This window comes from Pelecanus crispus, chromosome Z, assembly GCF_030463565.1.
Source record: "Pelecanus crispus isolate bPelCri1 chromosome Z, bPelCri1.pri, whole genome shotgun sequence".
In the NCBI taxonomy this organism is placed as follows: domain Eukaryota; kingdom Metazoa; phylum Chordata; class Aves; order Pelecaniformes; family Pelecanidae; genus Pelecanus; species Pelecanus crispus.
The window spans coordinates 39,309,334-39,324,744 of record NC_134676.1 but is presented as its reverse complement, the minus strand read 5'-3'; positions in this window follow the sequence as shown (position 1 = coordinate 39,324,744).

The window sequence follows — 15,411 nt, the reverse complement described above, 5'->3', positions numbered from 1 at the left end:
TGGAGTTAGCTTTCTGGGCAGGACCTGTACACCTAAGCTGCCATAGATTCGCAACCACAAATAAGATTGTTCCACACATCTCACAGAAGGATTTCTCAGGGTTGTTGCTACTTGTTGTGCTAAGCTTCCCAATTTAGCCATGGACACCTGGCCAGCAAAAGAGCGGTACAGCTCACATAGAGCTATGGCAGCTGATAAGCTTACCTGTAAATCAAGAAGATCAAAGATGCCTCTGTTAATGGACTGTATGTTAAAGAAACAACTGAACTCAGGACTTCATCTGGACATTAATGGAAATGTAATCCAGAATGTTTAAATGGAAATATATGCTTAAATAAGATATTTTCTTAGGAGAGATCTGGGGCAAGATCTTTATTCATGTGCACTGACATCATCCCTAAAATAAAAATTAGTCCTCCCTCTACCAAATACCATCTTTCTACTCTGCAGGTACATTATCCCTCTTACCTTTTTCCTGAATACTCATGTCATAAATAGCTCAATGCCTCCTTAGCTTTCTCTAACTCCCTGCTTAATGACAACAGAGGTAATCTGGATCCTTCCAGTTACTTATTTGCTTAAATTTCTGAATGAGCTGGTTGTTAACCTCAAAATGGTTAAACTTAACAATGTCCTTTTCAAAAAAAATAGTTCTTTTGCTAAACATTGAAAACTGAGAAGCAGCACTGTCTGAATTGAAGTTGCAGCTTTCTCTCTTCTAACCTAGGGAGTGGAGACAGGATTGGCTCAGGCACATGATTCCTCTTAGAATCATAGAATCATAGAACAGTCCAGGTTGGAAGGGACCTCAAATGATCATCTGGTCCAACCTTTTGTGGGAAAGGGAACCTAGATGAGATTATGTAGCACACTGTTCAATCACATCTTGAAAACCTCCAGTGATGGGAACTTTAGCACGTCCCTGGAGACGTTGGTCCAGTGAATGACTGTTCTTGCTGTAAAAAAATTTCTTTCTTATATTAAGAGGAAACTTCTTGATACTTCAAACAGTACCTTGAAATGGAAAGAAATAACTAAACACTTTTACTTTATGAAGTAAATACTTTATATGGGGAGGTATGGAACCAGAGTCCTTTGAAAGCTCTGCAAGCCATTTCCAGAAATGTTTTACGGTAAATACGTCTGCAAGGGCGGTATGCTACTTTTGATCTCAACTCCACCTTATTTTCTATTGCTAAAAAAGGCACTGGTACCACTGGATGAAGAATAGTAATGTGAAGACTTGTTTTTTAGGCAGTCATCTATTTATGACAATAGGGTTATTGCATCTACTCTCGAAGAGCAAGAGAAAGACAGGATAAACCACCCATTAGGTTATCATGGTAATCATTGTGATTAGCAGCCCCATCGACAGGGCCCTGGAGGTTGTCTTCATTTCTCATGGGTGTTCACCAGGATGGGAATGCCACACTGAATGGCTTATAAAGGTGCCGTGCACACAAGTCAGTAAGATCCATAGTACTAGAGTCTTTACTTGCACCTTCTGAAGTAAATTCTCCTTATGTAAAATGCAGGTTGCTCAAACCAAATGATGGTGCTCCTGCACTCAGTGGTTTTGGACACATGAAACATCTGATATACAGTAAAATTCCCATGTCCTGGAATAGAAGAAAGCTTTTCCAGCTCCATAAATTAGACAGTTCATCTCTGAGTGAGATGGAAATCCCATTTTAGACTTTGCTGTAGCAAGTTAAGTAATTTACAAGAGAGATGTGCCTTCAAATCCCTTAGGCAACAAGAAATACTTATCCTGCAAGTGTGCCACAATTGCTAACCAATCTATTGGGTAAAAGGGAGTGTCAGCATCTCCATTTCCTTGCTGATTCTGTCATCAATTTCCAAAAAGAGTTAAACTTGTCTACTCAAATTCTTTAAAATATTTTTTAAAGTATTTTTTGGTACTAGAAACAAAAACTAGTTTGTACCACCAAACCAAAAACTACTTGGTACTACCAAGACTTCATTAGCTAGTGCCCACTGAAATGACAGGCAGACCTCCTGCAGGCTTTCGAAAGTTCAATGTCACTTTTGAAAGTGAAGCTCCTAAAATTACTAAGAAGTTTTTAAACACTTTATCATGCACTGCAAATTTGTTTTTTCATCTGCACACTTAAGTGATGAAAAATTAAGAAGCGTTGGGAATAAAAGCTAATAAAATAAATAGTAAGAATTCAGTGTATTTTATATTGATTTGTCTCTAAGGCAAATGTCAAGGCACAAAGAATGCTTTGAAAGAATAAGGAGATATCAATGGCTGAAAAAAAGAAATATGGACATTTGGTTTGAGTTAAGCACAAAGCTTATCAATTCTGGTTTTCCAGCCATCAGAAGACTCTTAGTGTATGTTTGTTTGCCTACAATCCAAATGTCTTTATCAGAAGAAATATATGCATGGCTTATATTAAGTCAACATACTTCAAAACCTCTGGAGACCTACAAAGTTGAAATACCTTGAGTCATTACATGGCAGTTTCAGCTACTCATCGGTCAGGATATTTTTCTTCAGTATGTCAGTCAGTAACTGCTACTTAAACACCACATAAATGTAGTTCTGTTCTAGGAAGGTTATTCAGTTGATTGATTCATGTTGTTTTGAAGTTTCTATAAAGAAAAGGCTTAACTAATATATTAGCTTTGAAAAAGAAACCCTTTTAGGTAATTAAGGTCAACAAAACCATAATTAGCAAATGTAGCATCATTGTTACTTCAAAAACTCTTCATTTAAGTCTTTGAACAGATACTCCCTTCCAGGTGATTGGTCAAAAATGTCTTTCACAACATTTGACATTTGTGTCTTTATTGCTCACTTTATATGTGAATTTCATTAATAGTTTTAATTCAAAACAAATTATGTTTGGAGTCTAAAGGAATTTGGTTATAGAGGGCTATATCATGAACCTCTCTAATACATTTCGACCACTAAAGCACAGCAGGTGGATGCTAATGGCCTTGCAATTCTGACCTCTTCAATAACATGGTGTTATTTTTCGCCTGACTGGCTGTGGCCTGTATGTGAAAAAATTTCATTTGAAAATGTTTACCAAGGACTGTTTCTGTAAGTTTCATATGGCAAGAGCTGAACTGTCACACTGCAGTTACTTGCTGTGAACAACAAAAAATTGCAATTTGTGGAAATTTTTGAAAAGTTTGAAAAATATTGCGGGGAAAACCCCCAGTGTCCAATGTAGCATATTTGCAATGAGTGACCAGCGTATAGGTCAGGTGAGCAAGTATGAGTCATTGGCACAGTGGTGAATAGGCAGTCAGTTGATCCCTGCACTAAAAACCTACCATCCGCTTTCAAAATTGCACATGGTATATTGAGTCAGAGGTGGCAGTAATAAAGCAAACTGAAAGAGTGTCCCATTTTTTTGTTCTGCCTGTAGGGAAGAAAGAGGAATTTGAAAGAAGGAATTCATGCATTCAACTTCTCCTGGAGAGAAATGAGTAGAAATAGCTTTTTATATATGTCTGTATAAAATCCATGAGAACTTTCAGGAAAGGAAGTGGCAAGTAGGATTTGAGGATAAGATGAGTAGTTAAAGTGTTGGGAGACTAGCAGAAAGGCATCTTAAGCTGGCTTTTGGGAAAGGAGACTGAGCAGCAAGCAACAGTGCTGAATTCATTTGTTCTGAAATCAGTAAGAAAGAGGAGAAAAAAAAGGCAAAAGAAGACCCAAACATTGTCCTCTAGCTGCCTGTAGGCACCCTGACAGAAGAAAAGATTAAAATTCACCATGGACCTAAATTGGAGAAACATGCTATCCACCCCTTTTTGGAGGAAGCCAAGTGGTCAAAGGTTATCATCTTTTAAGATACCCAGTACCATACCGTAACTTAATTGCATGCACCCTGCTAGGAGTAACAGTGGAGGCCTATAATAGAGGAAAATCATGATCGTAATAGCTGTTCTCAATTCCTTCTTTATCAGCTCAGTGTCTGTGATCCTATTGAGAATATATTTAGGTGCGTTACTTACACAAAGGATTCTGAGATCATGTCTTCACACATAATCAAAATTTACTCAAGTAGATATACCACTGTGGACCAGGATCACCTTCTCTTTCCTATGTAGAATGGAGAAGAGCAATTCCTGTTAGGTAATTCTTACACCTGGGACAATCTAAGGTAAAAGTTTGCAAATGCAAAATGCTCAAGGTTAAACTAATAGGTAATATTTCCTGGAAACCTTACAGTACCATATGCCCATCTTGCTTAGAAAAATTAGCTGACATCTGTTATTGTGTTCTGGCTTCCTGTCAGTTCTTGCCCCCTTTTCTAGATGCCTTCTCTAATGTTGAGTCTGTTAGGTGCAATCCTGCTGAAGCAATGTATGTGGCATAAGGACAAGTGATGGCACAAACACAGCAGATACAGGAAACTGAGAAGTGCAGAATCAGTGAAGAACTGAGACATGAGCCATCTAAAACTCCCCTTTTTTGTTTGTTTTCAAACTTACATTTCAGCAAATTATTAAATACTATGTCAATAAAAATGTGCAGTTGCATAATATATATTCTTGAGATTGCGGTCAGTCTTTTAACTTTATGTCTACTTTTCGTGGGGGTTTTCCTCTGAGACAATAGAAATTCTTTCTGCAGAGAGGATCATTTTGGAAGTTGCGCAATGAAGACTTGTACTCTTGCAGCTAGTGGCTGACATTTGGATTTGACAAGAGGGAGAGAAAATTCTAAATAGTCACAAGCTAACAGTGTTAGCAGCAGCCACGTTTAAGAAACCCTTAAGCAAAGAGCCTGCTGTTACACGTAATAGCCCTAACTTCTTATTGGGAAAAGAGCACATGAGTCACTTGAAGTAAGGAGATTCATATTTTCTCCCAGACATGTCTTTTCTTTGCATGCTGTTTAAAGACTGAGCTGTATAAAACAGGATTGACATTATGTAATTACTTGCCTCTTACACTGTGCTAACTCAATTTGCTTTTCATTCCCAGGTATTTAAAAGACCATTATTTTCCCATCAGACTTTACTGTCTGCCAATTAAAGCTTTAGATCGATGATGTGGAGAGAGAACTTTGTTATAAAAGGTTTCAGGTAGACATATTGAAAACATCTGCTTTGAATTGCTTTTCTTTACTTTTTTTAATGTCTATGATTTTTACCAGATATAACAATTTTCCTGACATTTTTAATAATGTTTTTCCAGCATTTTTCTGCAAAGCAAAACATTTGTGTCTGTATGCCAGATTTGCTTACCAATAATTGCTAAGAGAGTAAGAGGAAAGGTTCAAAATACTGCAGGATTTTATGTTTCTTTTGCCTTCTTGGTTCTAACAGCTAAAGCTACACTGAATAAGATGTTAATATGAGCTGCAGTTATGGCATATATCCCTGGCATATTATTTTCCTTTTACCTAGGTACGTAATTCTCAGTGGGACCAATATTACAGTTTTGCTCAGATCTCCTGAGTCACATGATCAGAAGTCATTAGTGTCCAAGGGAACATGAGGTAGGGCTGGTTAATAATCGAATGTAGAACCACCTCAATTGAAAATACTAATGCTATCTGTAGTTATTCACTGTCATCTTAAGTAATAAGAGCTATGTTAGTAAGGTCTGTCTCTTGTACAGTAATTTGAATTCGGGTCATTTTCTTTCTCTCTGTGTAGTTATGGGAAATGGCTGCACTTTTGAGGTGCAGAAAATCATAGTAATTGCATTATGCATGAGAACTGTGCAAAGGGGCAGATGATATACACTTTTCCCCCTCAGAAAGAGCATTTGTAGAGAGAAGAAAAATGGATAAAAAGGTCATTATAAGCAGACCTGAGTATACTGTACCATTAAAACATTTTTAATAGCAATGCTATTTTTGACAGCTGTAATATGACTGCAGTTCCATGTTTAAGAATACAACAGACAGTATCTTTGTAGTTAACCTTGATAAATATGGTTGTTCCCTTCATTTAACTTTTTAAAGCAAATTAAGTTCTCAGTCTCAACACCTAGAGTGGGACATTTTTCACTTTCAGTTAGACAAGTAGACATGTCTTGTCTAGATGAGCATCAGAATTAAAAATTCCAAGAAACATATTTTTGATTGTACTTTTCTTACTGGACTCTTAGATTTCATCAGCTATCCTGTCTCATTAGGAGATACCAAATTTGCATCTAATCATTTCAGTGTCTTCATTAAAGGTTATATCTTTTATTATTTTCAAGAACAATCAAAATTTACCAGTGAAGAAGGGTTATATTTCATGGCCTAGAAAAGCAGAATCCCTTTTCCATATGTTTTTATATTTTATGAAGCTGACTAACAACAGATCAGGGGTTTTGTCCCCAGTTTTGTTTATTTTGAGGTTTGTTTTTTTTTTTTTTTTAATCTGAGAGGTAGGTGGTAAAGGTTTATATTTCATTTCTCTAAATTCGTTGGCAGCTTCTGGAAGGGGAAGCCAGAAAAGCATACCCAACCTAATGACAGAGCAGTGTGACAGTGACAAAAAAATTACAGTAACACCACTGTCTTATTGGTGGTCTCTTCTCTCCTTACAGCTTGTTCTCATTTCTTTAAAATGGCTGTATGAAAGGCTTCTGACAAGGATGTATTATTTCACTAGCATGCCAGGAAGCTGCACTTGTGATTCATTTGATATTGCTCTTTTCTTTTATCCTGTAGATGGTGATAGGCTTTATCAGTTGCTGGAAGGGGTGAGGGGCTCTTACTGAGGGCTCTCGCTGCATCTTGTGAAAGTGTTCTGACACATTGTTCCTAGTACACCAGGCACATTTGCCTAATTAGCTAAATGTCCCTGAAGTTCTGTATGGCTAGAACATTTTGCATTTCTTGGTCTGTACTGCTGTTTGAGGGTTACAGGCTATTGCACTTTGTCTCAGATGTGGCCACATCCCAGATACTGTTAGGCATGGACTTATGAACGGGTTCTCCTTTACCCTGTATCTTTAACAAAAAAACCAAACAAAAAAACCACCTATCTGTTTTATACAGCTGACAAAGCTGTATTCTGTTTAGCCTTAATGAAGTTACAGCTATGTTCATTAAAGTTTTGTCAGAAAAAAGTTGGGTACTTCAGACAGAGGGTCAAAAACATCACTCTAAGTTACATTTCATGTATCTAATGATTGTATAAGAATAGCTCATTCACTACTTCCCCTATATTCTGATGCCACTAGTAAAATTTTATTGGTTAGTTGCTGTTGAGAAGTAAATTAGGTAAATTTTCAAAACTAAAACCTCCCTTAATAGATTATCCAAGGCACCTAATATACTTCCTTTCTTCTCCAGCTTTTGCGTGTGACAAGTCCACCAACAGCCAGATCCAATGGCAAATCGCTGGACTGCCTACACCCTGTAGGAGCGTTTGGGCACTTCATACAAGTTTACTAATCCCACTTTGAATCAAACTGCTCTCAAAAGACAGGTGTCTGAGCACCAAAGTCTTAGGAGTCTGTGTTTTTTTGGATCTGGCCCTAACGTATCTCAGCGTGGATTAATACCTTCTTCATGTCACCAGTCAGAATGAAGTTGTCATACTGAGTGCAGTTTCTCTCCAGTCCATTTCATGCCTTCCTGGAGGACTTTCAATGATGGTACCACAAGATTTGTCATATGCTTGGAGATCCTATTGAATGCAATAGCTAAAATAGCAGCACAATACATTGGGTGGTTCACGTTCACCCTCAGTTACACGTCTTCTGTCTCCAACAGACAAGATTTTTAGTTATTAATTATTTTTTTTTCATTATTTTGGAATTTGTTGACCTCTGCATCTATTATTTACATGCTGCACTTGGAAACAGAAGCCTGTGGTAGTGTTTAGAAGAGTGACTTAAAAGCATTCGCTCTTTCTGTCAAAAGCACAATCTGCATCTTCAGGAGTGCAAAGGAGAAGTGCTGACAGAGTATTAAAGCAAAGTTCTGGGCTTGTTGTTTTAGAAAGGTTTGATGTTCTGTTGTGTATTATTAATGAGCACGAGATTCAAGATTAGAAACCCAGCAGTGATGCTTTCTTTGTGGCTGACCTTATAACGTGGCAGGCAGTGTTCTTGTTTGTGAAAGCTTATTTGAGTTTAATGTAAGACACAATATCCCCATTCTCCCCCCAGCTGCATGTAGCACAAATTCATGAGAGGGTCAAGATCCCCACTGAAATAATTCTGCTGTGTTTGTCATTTCACCGCACTGTTTCCAATATTTGGGCTTGGCAGACTGAAGGGACATGATACAAGCACAGTTCAGAAGCAGCATTGCTGCCAATCAAATACCATTTGCTGATATATATAATGCAGAGGTGCCAGAGACATTTTATTGTTTCCTTACATTAGAGTGGAAATATAAAGGTCTCAGACTGAACTATGTATAGTTACACCGGCCTCGCTAACATACTGAAGGTGATTGTGGTCATTGGCAGATAAATTGCCCCATCTTATTAGGTTTCCGACTAGACATTTTAGTTATACAGTGTAATCCAGAGAGTTTAAACTGGATTATACTATAGGAAGCAGAGTGTGGTCACAGTAGTTTATGGGAATAAAACCAAGAGGTTTCAGTTCATACTTTGCTTAAAATATTGAAGACTAAGGCTTGCATTAGATACTAGAAAACTCCTGAAAATATTTCCTTTCAATATGATTTATTTAATTACCAAGCTTGCTTAAATCCTTCTGCTTTGGTTTGTAATTTCAAGATGTATAGGCTACACTTCTTCACAGATGACTTCAGTAATTACAGAAAAAAATATTTGGGTTGCTGGTTCTTCTGGTTTTTAAAGAACTGTAAAAAGCAATTCACTCATTCTTGAAGAAAAAAACACAAAATACCACCTTAGATTTATCTCTGCTTTTCTTGTGAGACATAAGCCTGTGTAAACCACAGCTTTCCTTAACAGGTCAGACCAAGTTCTCAGGAGACAATGGTTCTGCTGGTCCTGAAAGTTGAAATTTATTGTGGAGGCACAAAGACTTAGGCAACAGAATGAGACTTCATAAACTTAGGAGACCCACAAAGAGATAATCTTTGATTCTTGTCAAGTCTGTTGAACCTCAACAGCAAAGCCACAAAATATGGTAAAATCTTATTTTCCCTCTGCCCATGCCATCCCATGTTTGTATAGCAGCTCAACTGACAACTTCCTTGTGAGGCTTTTGTTCATGTATCATCAGTGAGAGTCCAGCAGAGTAAGTTTTTTAGAGTTCAGAAAAGCCTGGACTCTTCCTTTATGATATCCATCAGCCCCAGCATCCTGAGGAAAGTTGAGATCAGTCTGATACATCAGTCTAGAGGAAGAAGAGATATGGACAAACAGCTGACAGGTTTATTAGAGTCACAGTGGATGGCAAAGGAGGGGCAATAACATATATATTTAAATACAGAATTATGCTTTGGTTCATGGGAGGAAGCATGTCAGGCTTTTTATACAGCCATCATAATAAAATCATTTCTGTAAATGGCCAAAATTTGGGGCATGTAACTATTTATCCTATGCAGGCAAATAAATCTGCTTTTAAATAGCCAAATTATGTAATTCATGTTGAGACTATCAAGCAAAAAACAAGTAAGATAGATCAATGGGTTCAACCTGAAAGCAGCCATCAAAGTATCGCTACTTTTCAAAAGATGACTCACAATTAAGAGGACATTTGCTGACTATTTTAATCATAGTAAAAATATCAATACATTGGGCAAACAATGAAGATTGGAGCATAGCATGTTGGCTGAGACTGTCTAGTACTGCAAATCTCTGGAAATGTGTCTGAATGCAGGGTGAGTCAGTTCCTTGTACAGAAGTGCTGCAAATTACTATATATTGGGTGTAGGGTGGAAGAGAGTGCTCTGTTTGTGTCCAACCTAATATGAATTTTGGTGGTAGTTCTGATGATCTCCAGGCATAAAAAAAATATGCCTAATTGCTCTACTGTTATAAGTGGCCACTCTGCTTCCAAAAGAACCTTGTTAGGTACACCTTCATGATACTGATAGTTGCAGTCATACTAGAAAAAGTATATAGACCTATGGAAATAATCAGTAGTTCCACAGGCAATAGCCAATGACAAACGCCTTACTCCAATGCTAAAATCCAATAGCAAGAGATTTACATGAGACATGTGACACATGAGATATGTGACACATGAGGTTTGAAATGATGAAAACAGTGATAATTGTTCTGGAAAATCAGTGGTTTCCTACAGCAAAAGTTTGGTCATCTGACCAAGTGGTGTGTGAAAATCTGGACTGCAAAAGTCTAAAATACCTGACTCGCTTCTTAATAGATTTAGCCATAAATTTCTGTTTACATGTGCCAAGGGGATGCAGCATCCATTTTAGGGAAGAGGCTTTTTTATCAAGAGGCATTTATCACTCCTTGGAAGAAGAAACAAGAAGTGGTGAGACAAAAAAGTCACTCAGGACAAGTCACCTGGATGCTGCAAGTTTCCACAGGGAAGTATAATAATAGACCAGCTAAAAATCTGAGGTCAGCACTTTCAGTTTGGTTCAAAGATGCTATTTCCTACATGTCCATGATTTTTTTCAAATTTTTGATGGACAACCATCTAGCCCTTGGTTCTTAAAACTCATTCAGTGTTTTTCAAAGACATTAGAGTTCATACCAACAGAGGAAGTCTGTCACCTTAATGTTACAAGGTTCAACCAAAGATCCTTCTTTTCTGCACAGAAAGGTATAGCTTCTCTTATCATTTCTGAAGTCTTTGAACTTAAAATGCACTGCACAGTGGACTAATAGACCTTCAGAGCATGCTCTCTCTCATTTACTACTCCCCTTCACCCAGTCTGGTGGGGTTACTTTTCACCAGAAAACAAAATAGAACAAAAAAAGAATGGACGGAAAACCCTGCTACCAATTTCTTGTGCTAATAGTTTTGCTATGATACCCCCATATATAGCAGCCCTGATTAAAGCACCTGGATTCTCGATACATTTGTATTGATTTTTCTTTAAACCAGGAGGTAGCACCACCATTTTTGTATCTTTAGCTCGCAAGCGGAATAGAACTTGGTTCACATTGTTGAAATGTCCCCAGGGCTGCAGAGACTTAGATTTACAGATCACAGGATTTCAGGATGCAGCAAGACTTGCCTTTCTGTTCTGTATCCACAAGGGAGGAAGGCCAACATCCGAAAGGACATTTGCAAGGTGGATCAGAGCTTGCATGGCTGAAGAATATACAAAGCAAAAGAGATCAAGGTTCATCTCATCACATTCCCCAAGGACAATACCTACTTCCTAAAATGAAAGAACAAAAGAACCTTCTTTGAAATTGTGCAGGGCCACAACCTAGAAGCTGCTGCTCAATTTCCTATAGCTCTGGCAGTTAAGAGCAGGGGGATGTATCATATGCAGCCTTCAGGAGGGGAGTGATACAGTTACCTATAACCTCTTTAATAACACTTTTCCTTTATTTTTCAACTGTTGTGTAATGTAGGAATAAATGAGAAGAGGACCTGACCTGCAGTTAATATAATTTGGCACAGCTTCACTGACTTCAGCAGCCCTGCACCAGTTGATGCCAAATGAGGTTCTGAACCAGTACGGTCTTGCACACGCATGCACGCACGCACACACACACATTTTTTTCATTCTCCTTACTCCCCAGACAACTGGATGCTTTTTGATAAGAACAGCAAGAACAAAAAAGTTCCTGTCTGTGGACATGTCTGGTGGCTGCTCTTAACAAGAGCAATGTGGCTGGGCAGAAGAGAATCCCATTCTGCTTCCCTCATAATCTCCACATTTGTTAGTCTCTAAAGCAATGGCCAGATTGTCCTTGGTTTAACCAAATCATTTTTACCAGAGCTGTCACCTAGAACACTTTTTACCTACAACAGCTGAAGAATGCCCTGAGCTATCAAAGTGTACTGGGTGACTCCAGCAGACCATGTCCTCAAGTATTTGTAGTTTCTATAAAAGACTGTAATATCCAATCTGTTACCTTTTTGAATTTGAATACCTTTGTCTTTCAGGAGGGTGGTTTTGGTTTGGTTTGGTTTTTTTGGTTTGGTTTTTTTTTTGGGGGGGGGTGTTTTAACTGTAGTGCAATAGTCAGTTTCTGTGCAACAACTTTTATAGTTTATTTTCTTTCTAAATTACTAGGATAAATTGTTTACATTCCTCTTTTCCTCCTTTCCATAGTTAATCCTGTGACTGTGTGTGTTATAAGATGCTATGAACTGCTAAGCAAATTAGACTGATGAGAGAATTAACTGTCAGGACATTAAGGAATAAGGCTATATTCCATAGCATTCATTGGTGTCAAATCCGTCCCTTTCTAGATCTTAAAATATTTATCATATTAAAAAAATCACTTTTCTGTTGAACATCTTCAGGCAGAACCAAACACAGGCAACATTTTTTCATGAATGTGCAAATAGGACCTTTTCATGATCCCTTTGTGTTGAAACAGTTAAAAAGAAAGCTAGGTGCATGATGGCCCCTTTTAGTCAGATTGTCTATTGGGCTATTAAAATAGCTCATAAGACAGCTTCCTGGTCAAAAGGCAGCTAGCAATCCATGGGTGTCAGAGCTTGCTTTACTCTATGCTATAGATGAGCGGAATTTTCATATTGTATTTGTTCAACTCTTGTAATAGTTCCTCAATATAATTTTTTTCAGCTGAGAGTCAGTGGGATACATTTCTAGAAATACAAACTTCAAATTGAAACTATGTCATGTCATTATATATTTATAAGAGTTTAAATATCAACATTTTCTTCTGGAACTGAGTTCTCATTACAAAACAGAATTGCCTGAGAGTTCTGCATCCAACTTCTTCCTGCCCTGATGCCTGTGGAGGCAGAACATGCCCGACAGGACATACAGGGTGATTTATTAGGCTGCTAGTCAAGTGATAATTCTCGATTTGAAAGCCAGTGCATCTGGAATCATTGCTCAGCACCAATTTGATACTAATTCCTACATCAGAAGGGTCTGTAATATTTGGCAACAATCTATTGATTTCTTTCTGACTCATGCAGAACTAATTTTCAGTTACACAAATTAGAGAGGGAGAAAAGGGAAAAAGAACCCTTAAATGTTGTTCATTTCTTTTGGCCATTTCTTTGATCCATGTTTTTTATCTGAGAGGAAAGTGGTGTGTCTAATAGGGAACGGTAATATATTATGAAACAGTGAGACTTAAAAATCTTGTTAGGCAATCACTACTTCAGCAGAATGAAAAGCTGTTGCAACAGGAGGAAAATTATACACCAATTATTTATCCAGTCAAGAAGAATTATGCCCCATAACATCAAAGGCTTCCATTTATGAAATAATAGAGAGAGGGTGATTCTTATTCTTTTACCAAGCCAGGGAATTTTTATTCATCTGCAATGGAGCAGGCCAAGAGTTTGGGACCTTATTTAAGATTACAGTCCCACAGCATCACATGTAGCCTACGTGGCTGGTTCTAGGAACAGTCATGAAAAAAATAGCTGTGTAATGTTTATGCAGATTTAAATGAGTTATTATAAGTAATTAACTCATCCTGTTTCTTATTATCCTTTAAATAACGTTTTCCTCATTATTGGAAAAATATTTTTTCAGGCTGCCTATTCCCAGCTCATGTATTTGTTTGTTTTCTGTACTTTTCCTAATCTTCAATAATTCTCCTTATTTTGATAAACTTCGGAACTCTCCCCTAATATTTCCCCTTGCATTGGTTTCTTTTTTTGAAAATTCCTCAACAGTTGTATCTAACCAGAACAAACATTCAAAGCAAAATAGCTGAGTTGGTGGCAATTTTGAATATCTTTTTTTTTAATAGTAGGTAGGATTACCAGCCTTCTGTACATATCAGGCTTATTAAATCTTGAAAATTAAGTCCTCTCTGTTTTATCTTTGGCAAAAATTCCAAGGGAATTAATATGTAGAGCTAGCAGGACAGAACTGTTAAAATCTGAATCACCTCTTACTCCAACAAGTACTTTATGCAAAAGGTTAGGACATGAGAAAATGGTTTAACAGAGAAAGGTTACCTGGAAATGAAGTAACCTTGCAGAGCTCTTCCAGCAAAAAAGCCTGGGAATGTGTAACGGGGAGGAGAGGGGAATTCTTTCCAAGCACAGAAAACCCACAAAGACTCCCAAGGGAAAAGTGAATTAGTGAGAGGTACTGTATTTAATGTATTAGCTGTCTTGTAAAAATGCTCTCTTCTTATGTCTTGTTTTGCTTTTGACAGAAAGCCTGTGTAAAGCCTGCAGTGCTTTGCATTTGTCTACACCTTTTCGTGCGTGACAGCCACTGCATGCCCTTGCAAGTATAACCTGTGAACCAGGATGCAACCCTAGTCAATGTGGGAGCCTAGAAAAAAATAGTACTTCCAGGCTCTGAGAAATTCTGTTAGAGATTCATACTGAGAGCTTACCCCTAAATTCCCTAAATCCACCCTGGCCGTACAAACTAAAGGCAACAGGCATTCAGTTGATATTCTTTTAATGTGATGGGTGTCCAACAGGGGCAGTTCAGTCAGGTCTGTCACATGGAGTCTAAAAACACTGGAAGCAAATTAACTTTTTAGTTCTAGATGCAGGTAGGTAGGGTATAGGTGTTATTTCACAAGATGGGGTTTTTATCTGTAATAACTTGACATCTTAATCTGCCATTCTAATCCTCCATTTCTTATATATATCTGAAAGAAAACCAAATGATGGTAAAGAAAAACTGAGATTTATTTTCAGAACTTCCAGAAAAGAAGTATTATTTTTAAATGATTGGGCTGGAATAAGAAATGCATTCTACATGAATATAGTGTCAAAAGAAAATGTTGTTTCATTACTTAGTTTCTCCAGCAGTCTTCCTCCCTTCCTTAATGAAATGGAACAGTCTATGCCTTTATCACTTCTTCCATTTAATCTTGTTAATACAGTCTGTTAAGACTCCACTTTTGCAACAGCATAGGTGTAACTGTGAATAAGTAGGGCAGTAGGAAGTATACTGTTCTACTCCTAGGAATCTTATTTATTTACGACAAAATGTGTGATATTCAACCCAGAATAAAAACTGATGCAACTGGTGAGTTGAAACATTTTTCTTCTTCACTTCCTTAACCGTATGAGGTATTCTAATGAAGAATAAATAGGGAAATATTAATCATGCTGTACCATATCTATCCTTGAGACTACTGCACTTTGAGTTTTACTAAAGATTAATTCTTCCTACTGTGTTAAAAGATGGCAGATTAAATGGGTAAGTAGACAGTTGGGAAGTATAACATTTTTCAGACAGCAACAGATGCAAATCCAAGAATATCCCCAGCTGATTTGATTGCTTTTCAAAAGACGGGGCAAAAATTTTAAATAAAAATGTGCAAAAGTGAAAATCGATAGTGATGATCAAAAATATGACCAAATTAAAAAAGCTCTAGGAAGGGAACATCAGAAGGATTTCAGAGTCAT